General features: G+C 36.8%; 1 long non-coding RNA gene across 1 annotated transcript in view; it reads left to right on the top strand.

The window, feature by feature from the left end:
• The window catches only part of LOC123799617 (uncharacterized), a 222,639-nt gene that overhangs the window by 47,939 nt on the left and 155,806 nt on the right, over positions 1-18,894 (top strand). Inside the window, exon 2 of the long non-coding RNA XR_006781663.2 lies at positions 3,930-4,041. This is a non-coding gene — a long non-coding RNA (uncharacterized LOC123799617). The remainder of the gene's footprint in view (positions 1-3,929; positions 4,042-18,894) is intronic.

Here is an 18,894-nt window from a genome sequence, read left to right on the forward strand (position 1 = left end):
ATATTAGTTAAAGTAGTCAAAAATAGTAAAAAAAAAAAAAATAGCATCATCAGCTACCCAAGAAAAGGCAACAAAACATTTTGGAAAACTGTTACCATTCTCTATGAAAAAAATTGTACAAAACTTGCTTTAAGGGACTGACAGGTAATTACTGATCAAACTGCTAAATTGACCCCCTGACTGTGGTACTTTGAGCAATATCATTTTATGAACATAAATTTCATGATGTATCTACATTAAGACAAAACGTGTCATCTGGGAATAAAATTTTCACCTTGTTTGAATTCAGATGTCATTGTGTTTACACATTCTCTGTTTTTGGCTGTATTATTGGTGGCTTAGAGCATGAGCTGACATATATTTTTTTTGGTCTTGCTGCTATGCTAGCTCAAGGTCCCATGATGCTAGCAGTTTTAAAACTATACTAGAAAAATATTGGTGCTTGAAAACTAGTCTATTTGGACAAGCAGTATTTCTTTAAAAATAAATAATCAAAGCAAACTAAATATCCTTTTCCCCTTAAAAAAAATCTATAAGGTCAATGTCGGGTAATGCATTTTTGCTTCTAGTCAATTTATCAGATTTATAGGTTGAAAACAGTAAATGGAACTTCTCCTGTATTTGGAATTTTAGGAGCTTAATAGGTAATATGTTTAGCCTTCACCTGAACTCTTCTTCACTCAAAAGACTTGGTTACTGGGCTGTCTCCACCTCCTCTTCTCTCATCTTACCCACTCAACATCAGACCATCACACAAAGAAAAGAGGGATTGAAGGAGTGTATCCAAGGATTAAGCAACAAATGAGCAGTAAACAGAAGGGGAAACTGAGGTTAAGGGCAGATATGCTAGACCTTGTCTCTGTGCCAGTCAGGATGGCTCAGTGCAGGAAAAAAAGCAATGGTACAGAAAGATATTGTGTGTGTGTGTGTGTGTGTGTGTGTGTGTGTGTGTGTGTGTGTATACCAGTTCACATCTACTAATTCAAATATTAGTCTCATTCAGAAACACCCTCAGTGACACAACAAGAATAATGTTTGAATACATGTCTGGGCACCCTGTGGTCTAGTCAGGTGGACACATAAAATTAACAGTCATCAGTGACGAATGAAGGAGAGGATCTGACAAGATACAACTGGGAGGAAACACAAGAGTACAGACTAGTGGACAGGATGTTTTCTTCTGACATATTTTCCACTTTCATAATGTTATTGTTAGTTATTATTTGAGTCCTTATTTTGTGATTATATTTTTAAATTCTAGACATTCTATATGATTCTTTCCTATTGTTATCCCATTTTCGGGGAAAGAGCACCATTTTCTAGTGACATTCTTCATCTTGTCTTTTATTTCCTAGAACATAATAATCATGTTTTGTGTGTATGTGTGTGTGTGTGTGTGTGTGTGTGTTTGTAACTCTGTGTTCTGGATCTACTGTGGGTTTTTTCTTACATGGCACAGTGGGCTCTGACCTCCCAATGTGTGCACCAGGAGCCCCAGAAATCTAGTGAATGCTCTGTCAGCCACTACATTCAGGGTTAGCACTTGCCTGCAGGCGAAGGGCAGAAATTGGGGTCCCTCTCCTTGCTCTTGACACCATAGTTCATATGATCTTTCCAATGCTTTTAAACGCGTGTTTTGATTTTTGTGTGATTTTTCCATTTGCTCTCACTGGGAGTTTTGGGCAGACCAACCTTAGTCTGCTCCTGCCAGAAATGGAATCTCCTCCATATCATTTCATGAACTGATCCGTCTGCATTATAGTCCTAGCCAAATGTGATTTTAAATCTTCCATTTCAAAACATGAAGCAAAAATAAAATATAAAAAAGGAAGAATAAATTTGCAAAAACAGTATTTTTTACTGTCCTAATGTTAACTCCTTATCTAATTAGAGAACTCTCGCTTTGCATGATCTTATAAATTTAGCTCTTTTCTCCTAGAAGCTAAAACCTGACTTTTGACAAAGCCATCACATTTCTGAAAACAGTATAAAACTGGCAATAAAGGGTGAGTTTTAAACCAAATACAGTAAAATGGTAAAGTTGGTTCTAAGTTGTCATACCAAATGAAAATCTGTAAATATTACTTGTTAGGTAGCCAAGATATAAGAGGAAATTATGGAAACCAGATGTCTAATTAATGCTACCTATAAATTCATTGTAACATCATGTCTACACTGTGGATTGACAATTTTGCTTTGATTTAAATGCCAATTTCAAGAAAACAAAAGTGAATTTATTTACTCAGTCACTTTGCTAATCTGTATGTGACAATTAAATATTCAGGAAGTAAATGGATATGTTTGCAGACACACACACATATTTTTTTTTTCACAAGGAATGTTTCTAAAGTAAAGGGCATTATGAATCTCAATTTTTTTTTTAATGGACCGCGCTGTTAGCCTAATGGTATTGTCCACTTTTTAACTGCTGAATTTGCAGCCTGAGAGATGAGGATACCCTGCGAGATGAGGATACCTTGCTATGGCAGCTCTTGTGGCCATGCACCGGCAGCAATCAATGATTAATTACAGGTAGCATTAGGATTCACAACTGACTCAGAATTTTTTATGTATGCAAATATTTTCAGAGGCTGTACGTTAAATGTTCTTACATCTGTCACATAATCCCACTGTGGCACACTTTATTTCCCAAAGAAGTTTGCAGAAACATTTTCCCTCCCCCTGTTGCTTCTGTAATGTGACCCTAAAACTCTCCCATCATTGAGAAGTGAAGTTTCTAACTTTGTTCCCTAGAATCTTAAGTGTTGTGACCAATAGAATAAGAGAGAAGTGATGTGACAGCATTTGTAACAATAGCCCTTAACTGGCCTGGAAGTTTCCTTCCTTTTGACAACAAGCATCACTGCTGTGAGAAACTCCCAAGTCACGTGGAGAGACCCTCTGTTGTTGGCTGCTCCTGAGTTCCAGTCCATGACCATGAGCATCAGCTGTGAGCCATCCATGTTATATGTGCTGTGCAGCAAACCTTCAGCTCCAATCACATAACAGATCTCAGCTGAATCCAGTAACCAATAGAACCATGAAAGAAAATAGTATTTTTGTTAAAGATTTTTATTTATTTATTTGTCAGAGCAAAAGAGCACAACTAGGGGGAGCTGCAGAGGGAGAGGGAGTAGCAGGCTCCCCACTGAGCAGGGAGCCTTCTATGCGGGCTCCATGCCGGGGTCCTGGGATCATGACCTGAGCTGAATGCAGACGCTTAACGAACTGAGCCACCCAGGTACCCCAAGAATAGTACTTAAAAAAAAAAAAAAAAAAAAAAACTGAGACATTACATTTTGGATATATTTTGTTCTGCAGGAACACATTGTTCAAACACACAGACTAAACAGAGATAATTAATGTCCTTGAAGAAACATTCTGTTGTGATCTGTGTGTACACATTCTAAATACTTTCTCTGCCTTCTTACACCTCCAGTCTGAGAGTGTTAGAGCTGGAAAAACATCACTGTATTCCACCTTGTTTGCAGATGAGGAAGCTGAGGATTTTACAGAAGAAAAAAAATGACTTAAATCACTTGCCCGGGATCTTACAAAGGGAGTACCAAAAGTTTGGTATCAGTCTAAATCTTCTGCCTCCAGTCCTAGTCCCAGCATGTGAATGTGGTTCCCTCCCCACTATGTGCACATGAACTAGCCCCAGACCTTATTGCTACCACCAAATTGTTTCATCTCTTCCTTCTGCTTCTTTCTCTTTCTTCCTTTCTTGTTCTCTTTATTTCTTTCTTGATCTGTTTGTTTGTATTTGGTTTCTGTTGTATTATAACATAAGGCTGTTTCCTCCTCCCCTTGAGTGTGGGCTGGACTTTTGCTGGCTCATTTCGAATGAGTAGAATAAGACATAACTGACACCGGAGATGAGAATATAAAGAGGTACTGTGATATCTGTCTTGATTACTCTCTTTCAGATCACTCGTGCAGGGAAAACCAGCTTCCATGCCTTGAGAACACTAAGGCAGCCCTGAGGAGAGACATATATAACAAGGGATGGAGAACTCCCCCGACCCAGCCAGCAGCCAGGTGAGTAAACCCTCTGGGAAGTAGATTTGTAATCCTCAGACAAGCTCAGCAATTTTTCTGAAACCTTATGAGAGACCCCAGGCCACAAATTCTCATCTAAACCACTCTCAAATCCTTGATCCCGAGAAACTGTAATACAATAAATATTTATTGTCTTAAGGCACTATATTTTGGGTTAATCTATTATGTAGCAATAGATAGCTAGTTAAGATTTCCCATGTTTTTATGGTTAAGAAAAACAACAAAATAGGAGGTTGAGAAGAACATTTATCTTTTTGCGTGTATACTTGTTTACTACTTGTTTAGCAAGCAAAATGAGTTCTAAGGAAACTAAATGTGACCTTTTACATGTTTTTCCATATGGTTTATTCATCTGGACCAAAACTTCTGTCTAGCCATTATATTGTAACTAGTTACATAGTCCTCCATAAATACTGTTCATGTTCCTACTATACACATTGCAGTGTCTCAACTCTATTTCTGTCTGTGAATTTTTACCATTCAAATCCCTAAAGCAAAGACAGCATAGCTGGTAAGTACATTTTGAATTCCTGTTCTCCAGTAGATTGGATCTAGAAATAATTATAATTTTATAGTCACTGTATCATAGTCAGTTGCCTGGAATTCTGATTTTTTATCTCCTTTTTTCTTTTTTTTCCATCTGTTTCCATTGTATTGTTTCGTACTGTTGAATATGGAGTTTGATTCTTTGATGGGGTTCCCTCCCTCTCTTGACCACCTAATTATATGCAGTCCCAGGTGTGGGCCTATGTATACAACAGTGTGAATACATGGTATCATGGCATAGTAAAATAAGCATGCTTTGAAATGGAGATGAGAACCAAAAGCTCTTAAACATTGATTATTTCCATAAAAGGCAGACTCGGAAGAAACACTTTAGGATCTGTATTATTAGTTATTATTATTATCAGTAGTAGTTCTTAAATTTCTCTGATCATCTTGGTGTGGGAGTGGTGAAGGCAGTTCTGAAAGGGAGGCAGCGTGAAAAATGAATGGGTGAGAATTCTCTCAAGGGTGTTTTCAGAGGTAACTGGCCATAACCAATCAAGTGAGAGTACAAGAGAAAGAGGCACATGGAATGGAGAAGAAGCGTGGAATCTGCATTTGGGAAGCATTCGCTAAGTGCCAGCCACTCTGAAGGGCTCTATGTTATTTTAAATTTTCCTAGTAAGAATCTAAGAAAGATAAAATTATCCCAACTTTATGGATGAGGAAGGAGGAAAATTAGAAAAGAAAGCCCTGGTGACACTTACTAGTTCCTACAACTAATAACCGAATCTGAAACCACAATTTATTCTCAGTCCTTTCCTCATTTAAATGTAGCCTGATGAGGAGTCCAGAAACCAGGTCACAGGAAAAGGTAGTGGAAACGTTTAACATAGAAAAGAGAAGATTTGGCGCAGGCAAAGTATCTTCAGGTGTTTGATCATCATATCCAACATAAAATAGACACAATTAATCCTCAAAATAGGAGGTATTGTTCTAAGCTACCTAAATGATGATTAGACGAGGAGATGGAAAGATGAATTTCTTAGGAAGAAGAGATTGGACTAGAAATTGGTGGTGACTCATTCCAGCCATGAAAGTTTCCATTCGTTCAAATTGCCAACCTAGTAACTTTGTAAAGGTCCTATCCAGAGCTTAGATTCATGCAAAGTAGTGTGTTTACCAAAGAAGAAACACAGAGCTTAGATTCATGCAAAGTAGTGTGTTTACCAAAGAAGAAACACAGAGCTTAGATTCATGCAAAGTAGTGTGTTTACCAAAGAAGAAACACAGATTGTATTTTCTGCGCACTTCTCACTCTACAAGTCTGTCCAAATTTATTGATTTTCTCCCACCGAAAGTCTTCCTTTTCCTTCTGAATATCAGTAGTTAACTTTGGTTCTTTAATTACTCCACGTCTGTATCTCATCTTCTGATTTAAGTTATGTATTGCATCGGAGATCTAAATCTTATGTTCATTCATTCTTTCACTCAGTAATTTTTTTTAGTCAGCCTGTTCACAACACTTTTATATAAGGCTTTATAAATTAATACACGAATGAGAAAGATTCTTTGACCTTAAGGAACTCTGCTTAGAAAAGAGAGAGGCACGTTAACAAAAAATTGCAATGCAGCATGGTAAATTCTATGATCGGTAAAAGTATAAGTGAGAAAAAGAGCAAAGACACCTAATTGAAACTAGTATCATCAGGAAAGGCTTCAGGAGGAATTGGGACCTGAGCTGAATCATAATAGGCTCATGGGAAGGCAAACAGGCAGAGAGTAGACCTTTCTTAAGAAGGCGATTAGGTGGTGAAAGGAGTACGCGTGTGGCAGTGACCTAAGGTCTACTCTGCTTTTTTTTCCTGCTGTATATATGAGATGTTTCTGAGGTGGGGAGGATGGGAGTAAGTCTTTGTTCAGTGATATTGCCCCCTTCCCTCAGCAGAAATCTGTCAATATTCAGAGCCCTTTCATGACTGGGGCAAGGGGACTTTTGGCATTTAGTGAGTAGAGGCCGAGGAAGCTGCTAAATGCCCTACAATACACAGCAACAAGCCCTCCCAACAAAGAACTATCTGCCCCAAGATATTCACAGCACAAAGAGGCAGAAATGGTGCCTTAGGTGCATAAGAAAGTTTGAAACCAATCTCTACTTTAAATGAAAGTTATTTTTGCAGGCTTTAAAGTGAGGGAGTAACTGGTAAGATCCTCCTCTCTCCTGTCTTTCCCGAGGCCATTCAGAGCTCTGCTATGGGAACAATAGGCAAGGCGCAAAGCTCTGGCACACTTGCCACTTTTATAAAGAGCCTTGGGTTTGCTCTGACCTTTCTGCATGGGAGACAACCTTGCATTCCTAATTCTCTTGGATTCTTTTTTTAATGTAGGGAAATGTGTTTCTTGATTAAGTGCAAGATCAAGTGTATCTTCTTCCTAAATTAATGGTTCTCTTGACCAGAGTGCTCACTCATTTGTTAATGCTCGAAAAGGAAATATGCATTCCTCAGACTCCATAAATCATATAAACATAATTTTATATTCACCATTTAAATGGAGATAAATCATAACTTATCTGCAGTATTTTTGGTTTTTACTGCAAATATATATCTGTAGATGTACCCAGGACTTTGGTAACTCTGTCATTTCCTCAGGGTCTCATTCCTTCATGGCGCCTCCTTTGCCCTAATTAGGATTATCCGTTGTTCATGCAAGTATCATAATTTAGAATAGCAACATCTTTTAAAAAGTATATCCAAGTATTACAACCGTACAAGGCCTAACTCAAGGCTTGTATTTTGTGAGTCCTTCCATCCTGATTAAACTTCACATTAGCCTTTCACATTTAATTTACCTAGAAATTAAAATGAATTATTATTTTATTCTCTCTTGTCATCATAGCACAAAAGTACATTTACTGCACAATTAGTGTGTTTGTACGTGTATGTAAGCGCATTAATACACATATATACATATTTTATCTCATTTTGTTCTTATGTGCTTTTTTATTGTCATAGAATTTTGAGTCTCTAGTTGATGAAAATGAAAATAAAAGATAAAATAAAAAATGTCAAACATGCATTATAAAAGAATGTGCTTTGATTCCAGAAGTCACTGTAGATATAAGTAGTATATTTGCTGTCATAACTAGCGTATTTGCTATTAGTATAAATTCAAGCCTTTCTCATGAGACTCTAATAAAGGGTTGCAAATATTGCTTTAACTCTTGCCAACTTGGGCCATGTTCTGAGGCTCTGTTTATACTCAGCAGGAAGTGGTATGAAATTGGTGAAGTTGTGATATTATGATTTATAATGAGAAATATATATTTGGTCTTTGTTCTGATTCTGGCACAGAACTCCTAAAACCCTTGGAATTTCCTGAATTGATGATAACCATAAAGGTGTCTTTTGTTAGGTTAATGAGGTGACTTTGGAATCCACCTAAGGAAGGTGGCCAGTTGCCAGGAGTGATGATTAGAGGGTTGGAACTTTCAGTTCCACCCTGACCTCTGGGATGGGGTGAAGGGGAGAGGTTGAGTTGGTCATCAATGGCTAATGATTTAATCAATCATACCTATGTAATGAAGCCTTAATAAAAACCCAAAAGGACAAGGTTTGTTAAGCTTCTGAGTTGGTGAACACATGGAGATACAGGGAAAATTGCCTGCGTAGCAACGGTAAGGAAGCTCCAAGGTCTTTCCCCATCCCTTGTCCTGTGTGTCCTCTTCCATCTGGCTGTTTCTGAGTTGTAACCTTTTAGAATAAAGTAGTAATCTAGTAAATGAAATATTTCTTTCAGTTCTGTGAGCAGCTCTAGAAAATTATCAAAGCCAAAGAGCTTCCAGTCTATAGCCAATTAGTGATAACCTGGACTTTCAATTGGCATCTGAAGTGGAGGACCGTCTTGTGGAACTAAGCCCTTACCCTGTGGAATCTGATGCTGTCTCTGGGTAGATAGTGACAGAATTGAGTTGAATTGTAGGACACCCAGCTAGTGTCAGAGAGTTGCTTGCTGGTGTGGGAAAAACTCTTCCACACATAATTTGAACTAGAATTATTAGAGGTGAGCTTTGGGCTCCAGAGTGTGATGAGCAAAACACGTGTGCCCTGCATTTGTCAAAGCTTGGCTAGTCCATCAGGGGATCTGGCTGAGTGCTTGAGAGCAGATCAAAGTATTAATGAAGTAAATGCTACAGTTGAGGGAATGAAGTAATTATAACAGGGGGGAAAGGAGCAAGCATTTCTGGGGAATGTTATATATCTTAATATTCACAAAAGCGCTTTGGAATCATCTTCATTGTCAAAGATGAGAGAAACTAAACTTTGAAGAGCAGATGTTTACTTAGCTAGTAAGGGCAGAGCTTGAATTCAAACCCAGATTTAGTTGGCTTTGACCCCTTTGCTCACCTAATGGTTATAGGGCTTTGGGCAACCACAAATCTTTGAGGATTTGTGTTTGTTTGGGAATGAGGGCAAAAGTGAGAATCGTGAGCTGAGAAAGAATGGCCTTGGATCTGCAGTTATGTTTGAGAATATGAGTCATCTGCAGCCATTACTACAACCAGTCTTGTAGAACATTTTGATTATCACTAAAAGAAATACCCCACCCATTAGCAATCATTCTCTATTTTCTCCCAACACTCCAACCAAAGGCAACCATTTGATGTAGTTTCTGCCTCTGTTGATTTGTATATTCTAGACATTTCCTTTAAATGGAATCATGATATGAGGCCTTTTGTGACTAGCTTCTTTCATTTGGCATGTTTTTAAATTCATCTGCGTTATATAGCATGTATCAGTACTTCATTCCATTTTATAGGTAAGTAATATTCCATCGTATGAATATACCACATTTGTTTTTATCCATTCATCAGTTGACGATATTTGGATTGTGTCTGCTTTTTGACTATTATGAATAATGCTATTATGAACGTTTGTTTACGAGGTTTTTGTGTGTATGTAAAAGTATAGTTTCAGTTCTCTTGGGCATATAACAGAACAGAACTGCTGGTTTACATGGTAACCCTTTGTTTAATCTTTTGAGGAACTGGCAGACTATTTTCCAATACAGCTGCACCATTTTACATTCCTACTAGCAGTGTATGAGGGTTCCAGTTTTTCCACACTTTCGCCAAAACTTGAATATATCCATTCTGTGTATGTGCAGTATTATCTCACTGTGGTTTTGATTTACATTTCCCTAGTGGCTAATATTTTTAGGGTGCTTTTCACATACTTATCAGGCATCTATCTTCTTTAGAGTATGGCTTACTTCTAAAATTTATATGTAATAGTACACATAAAGAACTGCTTTATGTGTGTCTGCTGTGTAGTAGCCTAATATTTAGTCTAGTAGCCTACTTTTAGCCTTTTTTTCCCCTGTTTTCTTAACTATGATATTTCTCTGCAAGAATCACTGTAAATCTTCAAGTCTTTTTAAGTCTTTACAGTTAATTTATCAGAATTTAGTTTCAATATCATGGGCTTGCACTTAAGCTCTGTTTAATGTGCTTAATTTTAAGGTCTGAAACAGTAATTAAAGATGGACATCAGTATCAACTGAACACATCTACATGCAGTTACAAAATTGTTATTTAGTGAAACTTTACATGACCTTTGTACAGGTTGAGATAAAACAGTAGCAGTTATTACCTATGTCAGTTGCAGTAACATTTTGCACAGAAGTAATTTGAAAGCTTCAGCTCATCCCTTTTAAAACCTTCCAGAGAATGGATATACCTTATATAATAATAATGGTGATCCTTATTTATTATTTATTCAGTATGTACCTAATATAATGCTAAGCCCTTTACTTCAGCTTTTACAAGTTAATATTTATAAAGAACCTATAAAGTAGATATTATTATCCTAATTTTACAGTTGATGGAGTTGAGATTCAGAGAGATTAATTTACTCTTTAATGCCACACAAATCTTAAATATTGTGTGTCCCCATTCTGCAATGTCTTCCTTTCTTCTGACAATCCAAATTGACTATTTTAGCACACCCCAAATTCAATATCTTTCATATAGACTTCCTTAACAATTTAATCCACAGAATCATAAAACTTATTCATTCAATAGAAGCTTCATTGAGCCTTTTATTAGGTACCAGATGCCACTTATATGCGGTGGACAAGAAAGTGAATAAAATATTATGACTGCCATGCTAGTATAAGAGATAAACTTGCAAGAAGTCTGAAAATGGAGAAAATGTGTTGCTATCAGAATAAAGTGGAGGGTCATTTTAAACTCCAAGAAAGCAAGAATCTATGATTGCTTGATTTTGCCTTCGATCACTCGTGCCCACCCAGGGCCTAGCAGAGAGTGGATACAACAAACTCATACTGATTATATATATATATATATATATATATATATATATATATATATATATATATATATATATATATATATATATATATATAAATTCCCAGTGGTATTAGAAGGGATTGATGCTGATGGATTTGAGTTCAGTATCAAAGAATAGATTTGGGACAGTGAGAGGCCAAAATAGGGAAGGACACTCCACCAAAGGGGGAGGAAAATAAGGCAGAGCCTCAAAGGAGTGAATGTGTGATCTTGCATGGTTCTGAAAAGCTGCAGCAGAAAACTCTTTGGACCAAGCAGCAGAGATGAGGCTGCCATAAGTGTCTGCTGGGGTCAGTTCAGGAAGCGTCTTGTGTGGCAAGTTGGGGGGTTTGGGTTTTGTCCTAAAAGCCATGGGGAATTGCTGAAGTGTTTTAAGCAGAAAACTATGAAAGATGGTGTCTATGATTTAACAAATCATCCCAGCAATCCTGTAGAAGACAGATTAAAATGGGAAACAGTTCAGGGAAACTGAATGGTAATTGTTTTTAGCTCTGCTGCTATAATAATGGATAGGGTGGCTTAAACAACAGACTTTTTTCTCTCAAAGTTTGGGTGGCTGAGAAGTACAAAATCAAAGTGACAGCAGATTCAGATTTGGGTGAGGGCCCTCTTCCGGGCCTGCAGATGGTCTCCCTCTTGCTATGTCCATTTGAAGAAACTAGTGTTTCTTCCTCCTCTCTTTGAAGAGCACTAATCCCATCATGGAACTCCACCTTCATGACCTCATTTACACCTAATTACCACCTCAAAGCTTTACCTCCTGGTACCATCACTTTGGGGTTGGGGCTTCAACATATGTATTATGTGGAGAACACATTCAGTCCATCACTGGAATTTCTGACACTACTGAAGAAAATTCATAAAGGCCCAAATATATAAGATGAATTAAAGAATGATAAAGGGCACATAGACTTAAGAGAAATTGCTGACTGACCAGATATAAGTTTTTGTAAGGTTTCTAGCTAATTTGTTGATGTGACTAACATTTACCTAGGTAGATCATAATAAGGAATTAGATATTTCATTTTTTGTTTTTGTGTTTGGGGATAAGGATTCATGTGAAGATGATGAGTTTATCTTAGAGTTTAAGATTGCTGTGGAACAGTTATAGATATGCAATTGAACTTTCTGTTTTTCTAATCAATCAGTGAACAAATATGCATCTTAGACTTAAAGTTTTACTCTGAATCAAACATTTTTTTTTCTCAGAATATTCATTTTACTATGGTATATATTGAGTTTTGAAATAGGGTAAAAATTTCTTAAGGGAAAGACTTAAGATCATTTTTTATGGTCTTTATAATACAACTAGAAGTCAATATACCTTTAGAAATGCCTGCTGCAATACAGAAGTCTGAGCTTCTTTATTGTAAGTAATACTAAGATACCAATTGGTCACATTTGTGCAGTGCTTTGTGGTTATAAAACATCTTCAACATTTATTATCACATTGGGAATTCAGTTTTTGCAACAATCTCATGTGTTAGGTGGACCAGGTATTATTCCCTATTGCAAGAGAAAGAATATATATAAATATTTCTTATTTATAAATATTCATATATTCATATATATATATATAAATATATGTATATAAATATATAAGCCTATATATAAATATATAAATGGGCATTGCAAATTTAAGGGTTTTATGTCCTATTAAAGAAGCAGAGCAAAACCTTAAGACCATGTCTTTTGCTTTGTGTGTATGTATTATTTCCTTTATTAGCTTTTGCCTCACTAAGATTCCTGAAATGTATTTTTCTCCATTCTTTTACCCCATCCAAGTGTTTTTTCTCTCATCTATTGCCATTTTAAGTTCTGTTGCTTTTAATTTATTAAATAAGCTTGAACCTAAGGTAATATTCAAATCCATAAGGGCAAATCTTCTGATTTTGAGGGCAAGACCTTCATCACTTATATAAAACATTATAAAAGTTTATTGTTGTTTTAATAAAGGTGAGAGAGAAACTTTGTATCTTGAAGGAGGTAGGAACATAGCATGGCATCTGTCTAGGAGATCTGTACCCCAACTTAATGGAAGAAAGATAGAAACTGTGATAATTACCGACATTAGATTGATTTTTTTGTCAACAACAGACCAGTAATGAGCTTATTTTCCCATAATTTCACTGAATCTGAATGTTTTGCCTTTTTATATTAGATCATCCACAATTTGTTGTTGTCGAAAGGTGCACTATTTTCATGTGATTATTGAAGATTTTATGTCTGTAGTTGAAATTTTCCAATTGATGTCCTGGCCTGTTTGTCTGTCGGTACAAACCATTCTCTGATGTGTCCAAGCATTTCATATATTTTTAGAGCAACATTTTAATATGATCAAAATGTCTATTCCTTGTTTTTTTATTTGTCTTTTTTAAAAATTTTGTTTCTATTTTGAACACATGCAGATTTCATATTTTCCTTGATATGTTTTGGCTTTGATGATGTACTTTTAAAAACCTGTACCAACCCTATAATTAAAAAAATGTTTATGTAAAGCACTTGTAATACCTTTTATTTTATATTGTTGTAAAAAATGAGCAATCCAACTTAATTTATTCTTTAAATGATGTCTCTTTTATCAAACCCAATTACTGAATGCATTTTTACCACCCCGCTTAATAATTCCATCCAAGAAGCTGATTTTTGTTTCTATTTGAGCTTCTCCTATTTTCACTTTCTGAAGATCTCGGTGTCTTATAAAGAAGCCTTCATTTCTTGGTAATTATAAATAGAACAGTGGGGAAATCCAACAATGGACACAAATTGAATAAGGAAAGTCTTAGAAGCAATATCCAGCCTTTCCCAGACTGTATCTAGAATAAAGACTCATAAGCATGATAAATAATAATCTTTAATTTTTTTCTGGGCAGCTTCTGTCATTTTACAATTAGATACACTAAGGCCCATAGGGACAAAGTGACTTGGCCAAGGCTAGTTAAAGTAATGCAGCTGATATCATGTCAATTTCATTGGAATAAAGTTTATTCTATTACAGTATTTATTATGTTAGGATCTTGTAATTCCCTCTACTAGCTTGAGCTCACCCAGCCCTCAGCTCTCCATGTATTTCTTCAGCAACCTTCACACGTATGACAGTTTGGCAGAATAGTGACATTCTCCATTGCAGTAGAAAAGCACATCTCTCTTCATCTCGTTCCTCATTTTAAACTTCATTTGTTATTATTGGTCAGGTAGTCAGCATTATATTCCTTTAATTACACAGCCATCGCCATTTGCATGTTCTTCACATCCAGCTAATAAAATATTATTTTACAAATGAATAAAGTATATCCATGTAAATTAATGCTCAACATTTTCCACTTTCTCTACAGTCTTTGCTTCCTGCCTTACATTTTAATGGGTTTATCCATTTTTCATGTCTTTGTGAGGCAATTTTAAATTTTGTTTTATTTTATTTTATTTTATTTTTTTTAAGATTTTATTTATTTATTTGACAGAGATAGAGACAGCCAGCGAGAGAGGGAACACAAGCAGGGGGAATGGGAGAGGAAGAAGCAGGCTCATAGAGGAGGAGCCTGACGTGGGGCTCGATCCCGGAACGCCGGGATCACGCCCTGAGCCGAAGGCAGACGCTTTAACCGCTGTGCCACCCAGGCACCCCTAAATTTTGTTTTAAAATATCTATTTTGTTATTCTCTGAGGTATCTTGATTTGGTGATAATTTTTGTGGCCATAAATTATATAACACATTTTTTTTTAATACTAGCTCATCCACTTAGGAATATGTGTACACATGAAAACTTGCTAGGATAATAGCAGAGTGTGGACTGCGTGAACAAGTAAGTGAATCAGTGTGACCTCATGGAGAGGTCTAGTTGTTGCCTAAGGTCTGAACTTCAGCAAATATTTCCTTCAGAAACTTGGGTGAAGATATTCTTAATGATATGCTTGAATTAATTAATGGGGAAAGTAAGGTGAGGATATAATAAAGGCAAAACAAAAAAATAATGGAGAAAAAAAAGAAACATAGTAAATATGAACAGTTGTTACCTTTGAAAAATCAGTTTTTTTAAGTGAAGTAATATATATCCTAAGAAAAAGAAAGAATTCACAAATTCATATAAAAATAAAAATGAGAAAAGAGAAAGGACAATGAACTGTCATGGAATCCAATACTGGATCTTGTAGTTTTTGTCTCTGTATTGTATACACCCTCTATTGGTTTTTTTTTTTTTTTCTTAACTGAAATCATAAAGGTATAATACTAGAGAAACATTAACCAGTTTTATATAAATATTGATGAAGTAAGGATTTCTAGAACTAACAATAGGGAAATTTTTCCAAAATTGTTGTTTTTTAGTAGTATTTAGGGGAAGGGAAAAGGATGATGATCTCTGTATTCATGTTTATGCTGCAAGTTTTATTTTCCCTAAATCAGCATTAGCTAGCCGCTTCAAAGTTGCCTTTATACTTATGATGAAATTTGATTGATCTGTAAGACCCATCATTAGTTAACGCATGATTAGAAAAAATGTTAATTTAACCATAACTCAATGCCTCAAAAATATTTTATACAAGCCTCCTATTGCTTTGAAATTTCTTCAGTCTGTTTTACGGGATTTGGCAATTCTGCCTACATTTAACTGCACTGTTTGTTGGATGATAGGTTATTCTTTTCGTGTATCTCAGAAACAAAATTTAATTCTCTTTCATCTACTTATGAGTGTTGTCTTTTCTTAGGTTCTGCATAGTACTTGATGGTTTCTTTACAACAAAATGTGGAATTGCTCTTGTTCCTCTGACAACAAAGAGTTGTTGCACTATATCAAATGCTTGTTTCTGAACCCTTCTGCATATCAGAGACATTTCATTTTAAGAATGACTCATAGTGTAATCTATGCCGTTTTAAATGGCAATTAAACTCAACACATGCATTAACAATGAAGCATATCAAATGATTGCACTGAAAAATAAAATAGGAATGACCAAGTCTGTGTGTGTAAGAACGGACAACTACTGCACAACTCCTGAGGGCTGACAGATACACTTCAACATTATTGATGAGGTAAAAATACTTTTATGTATGGTGCTTCTGGGAGAATTATGCATCTTAAAATCAGTGAAATAAAGTATATCATATTTTCTTCTAGCCCACTGCCATATTCAGAATTTACTCTTTCCACTTAAAAATTTCAGTCCATCAAAAAGAGAAAACAAAACAAAAGGTGGGGGGAGAAAACAAAATCAAAAAGAAGATTGTGTTTGTGCTGTGTTTGGTCAAAGGGTATGTTTGCATAAAGTGCAGGAATGTCAGTTGCTAGTGATATTATCAAAATGGTGGTGCAGGTGGTTCCTGGCTTTAGTCCCTCTCACAAGAAGACCACCTAGCAACTATCCATAGACAAAACACCATTGTGTTTCCAGAACCTGGAGGTGTAGCTGAAGCACCCCCATGGACCACAGAGACCAAGAAGGACCACCTTCGAAGGATGGAGGAATGGCTACCTGATACCTCATTCCTCCTCTACCAGGCTGGCACAGAGCTGCACTGAGAGGGCCCCTCCTGGGCCTACGGTATTTCCAGTGGGAAAAGAGAGCCCAAGGTGGACATATAGTTCCCCCAGTGTTGTAGGAAGGGGAGGCCCACTCAGGCCTTGCCCTATGGGGATCACTCGGGGAATCGCTCATAGGACTGAATTACTGGGGATTGCAGATAGACATGGAGAGGAGGGCAGGGCTTACAGCAACCAGTGCACAGATATTGGCAGACAGCATGACTGCTCACTGTGTCACCTGAGCAGAGATCACAGCCAGCAGCTCTGTCTATCTCTAGAACCAGTGTAGTGGCCTTGTTTGGCTAGGAAGCTCACTTGGCAGTTATACGTGATTTGGATCCACAGTCAATGGGGCCATACCAGCTGGAGCCCATTCTACTACCCTACCTGGACAAGGAAACAAATTTTCAGGCCCATTTAACAACTCAGCGAAGCTTTTACTCCTGCCCATTCAGGAAGCCTTGCCAGAGAACCCCGGCAGCCTCAAAACTCCTTTTATGGCCTCACTTAGGCAGGGAGCCAAACCAGCACACCATCCCAACTATGGAGCATAACCAGAGAGCCTAACAGTGATCCTCACCTAAAGCTCTAAAGCTCTGCCCAGTCATGTAGCTCAGCCTACAGCCCCACCCAACAGCAGAGCACACATATTGCCCTGACTGCTGAACACAGTATGTGGACTTGCTCAAGTAGGAATCTCAGCTAGCGATTCCACCCAATCGTGGAGTAGGCTGTAGTCCCACCCAACGGCGGGATACAGAGAGACGCCCCTCCCAACCAGAGAGCCTGGCCAGTAACCTTGCACAGCCACAGAGCACACCCACCAACCTATCTGATTGCTAAACCCAGCCTGTGCCCCACCCCCAACTTCAGGACAGAACTTGTCACCCTGCCTGAACATGGAGACCAGGCAGTGGCAGCAGCTTATCAGAGAGTACAACCTGAGACACGCCTGACGTGAGTGATGGAAGAGCCAAATCGGTAGGTAGCCCTCCCCAACAGCAGCAACCACTCATACCAACTCCTAGGGCACACAGCCTTATATAATGGTTGTATGTCAGTTACATTTCAGTAAGTGTTAAAAAAAAATAAAATACAGGATGTCTAAGTTTGACTGTTTTGTGGCATATAATTGTAGTTTGTTTCCTGGTTTTCCCATGGCTCCCAGTCCCCAGCTGTTACCTTTACTATTTATATTTGACAGAAGGAAAGTTCTGACATGGATTGAAAAACTATAGCTCAAAGCTTAATCCCCCCCCCCACACCTTTTTCATATAGTTGGAGAGCTATGAATGTTTTTTACATGTTTACATTTTTACGTGGTTGGAAAAAGGCAAAATGAGAATAATTTTTTGTGATATGTAACTTTTATGACATTCAAATAAATTAGTGTTCATAAATAAACTTTAATTGTAACGAAGTACCACACACTTGTTTACTTACTGTCAATGACTGCTTTTGTACTACATGGCAAAGTTGAGTTGCTGCGATAAAGGCCATGTGGCCTTGAAAACTTAAACTGGTCTTTTCCAGAAAAGAGTTTGTAGATACCTGCTTCATGTCAATTCTTTATGACCTTTGTTGGATTTGAATGATAGTTTGGAATTTTTAAATTTTTCTGTTTTCAAATTAAGGAAAGTACCCCCCTTCAAATTTGTGCTCACTTTTGTTCAGTTTTGCTCATTTCAGTCTTGAGGTATGTCATTGTGATTGCTCTCTCCTCTATCTTGCTCAGAATTCATACTTGCAATTTTCTAAATAGACTAAAATTACCAAAATCACTTCCTCTTTGACCCAGGAGATATTTAGAAGAGCTTTTATCTTTCTGGATATATACATATATATGTTTTGCCTTCTTTATTCTTTTGTTATTAATCTGACACATTTTGCACTGAATTCAGAAAATCTGGGGTATATAATTTATAACCCTGTGAAAGTAATATATGATCCTTTTTTGAAAACAACTCAGGAATTTGAAAACACTATACATTTTCAGTGATGTACAGCATTAGATTTATATATTCATTATATGCTTTATGATTAGCAAATGTCTTTTATCCTTACTTAATTTTTGCTTACTTTGTGTCTCAAAGGTAGAGGCCGTTGTCCTAATGCTTCTGAGTAAACATTTTAATAACACAGGTTTAAATACAGAAAGCATTTAAAAACTCCATTCAGCATAAATTTTAAAAACACTTAATCTGTACCAGATAAAAAATGAGTCTCTGCTCTCTTGAAGCCCTCATGATGGGAAATATTTTATGGTCATCAAAACAAAATAAAATGAAAGTCACTTTTAATACAGTGTATAATTTCATTTCAATTTTTCTAGCTACTAAGAAGGAGAAATATAAGGTACTATAAGAAAATTTTACTTTATGTGGAAAACAAGGACTTTTTCTCCTGTGCTTTTGTTTTAGATGGTATTTAATGTATGGTTTCCTAGAAAGTATGTGT

Source organism: Ursus americanus, chromosome 7 (assembly GCF_024610735.1).
Source record: "Ursus americanus isolate L20-20 chromosome 7, mUrsAme1.1.p, whole genome shotgun sequence".
Lineage (NCBI taxonomy): Eukaryota > Metazoa > Chordata > Mammalia > Carnivora > Ursidae > Ursus > Ursus americanus.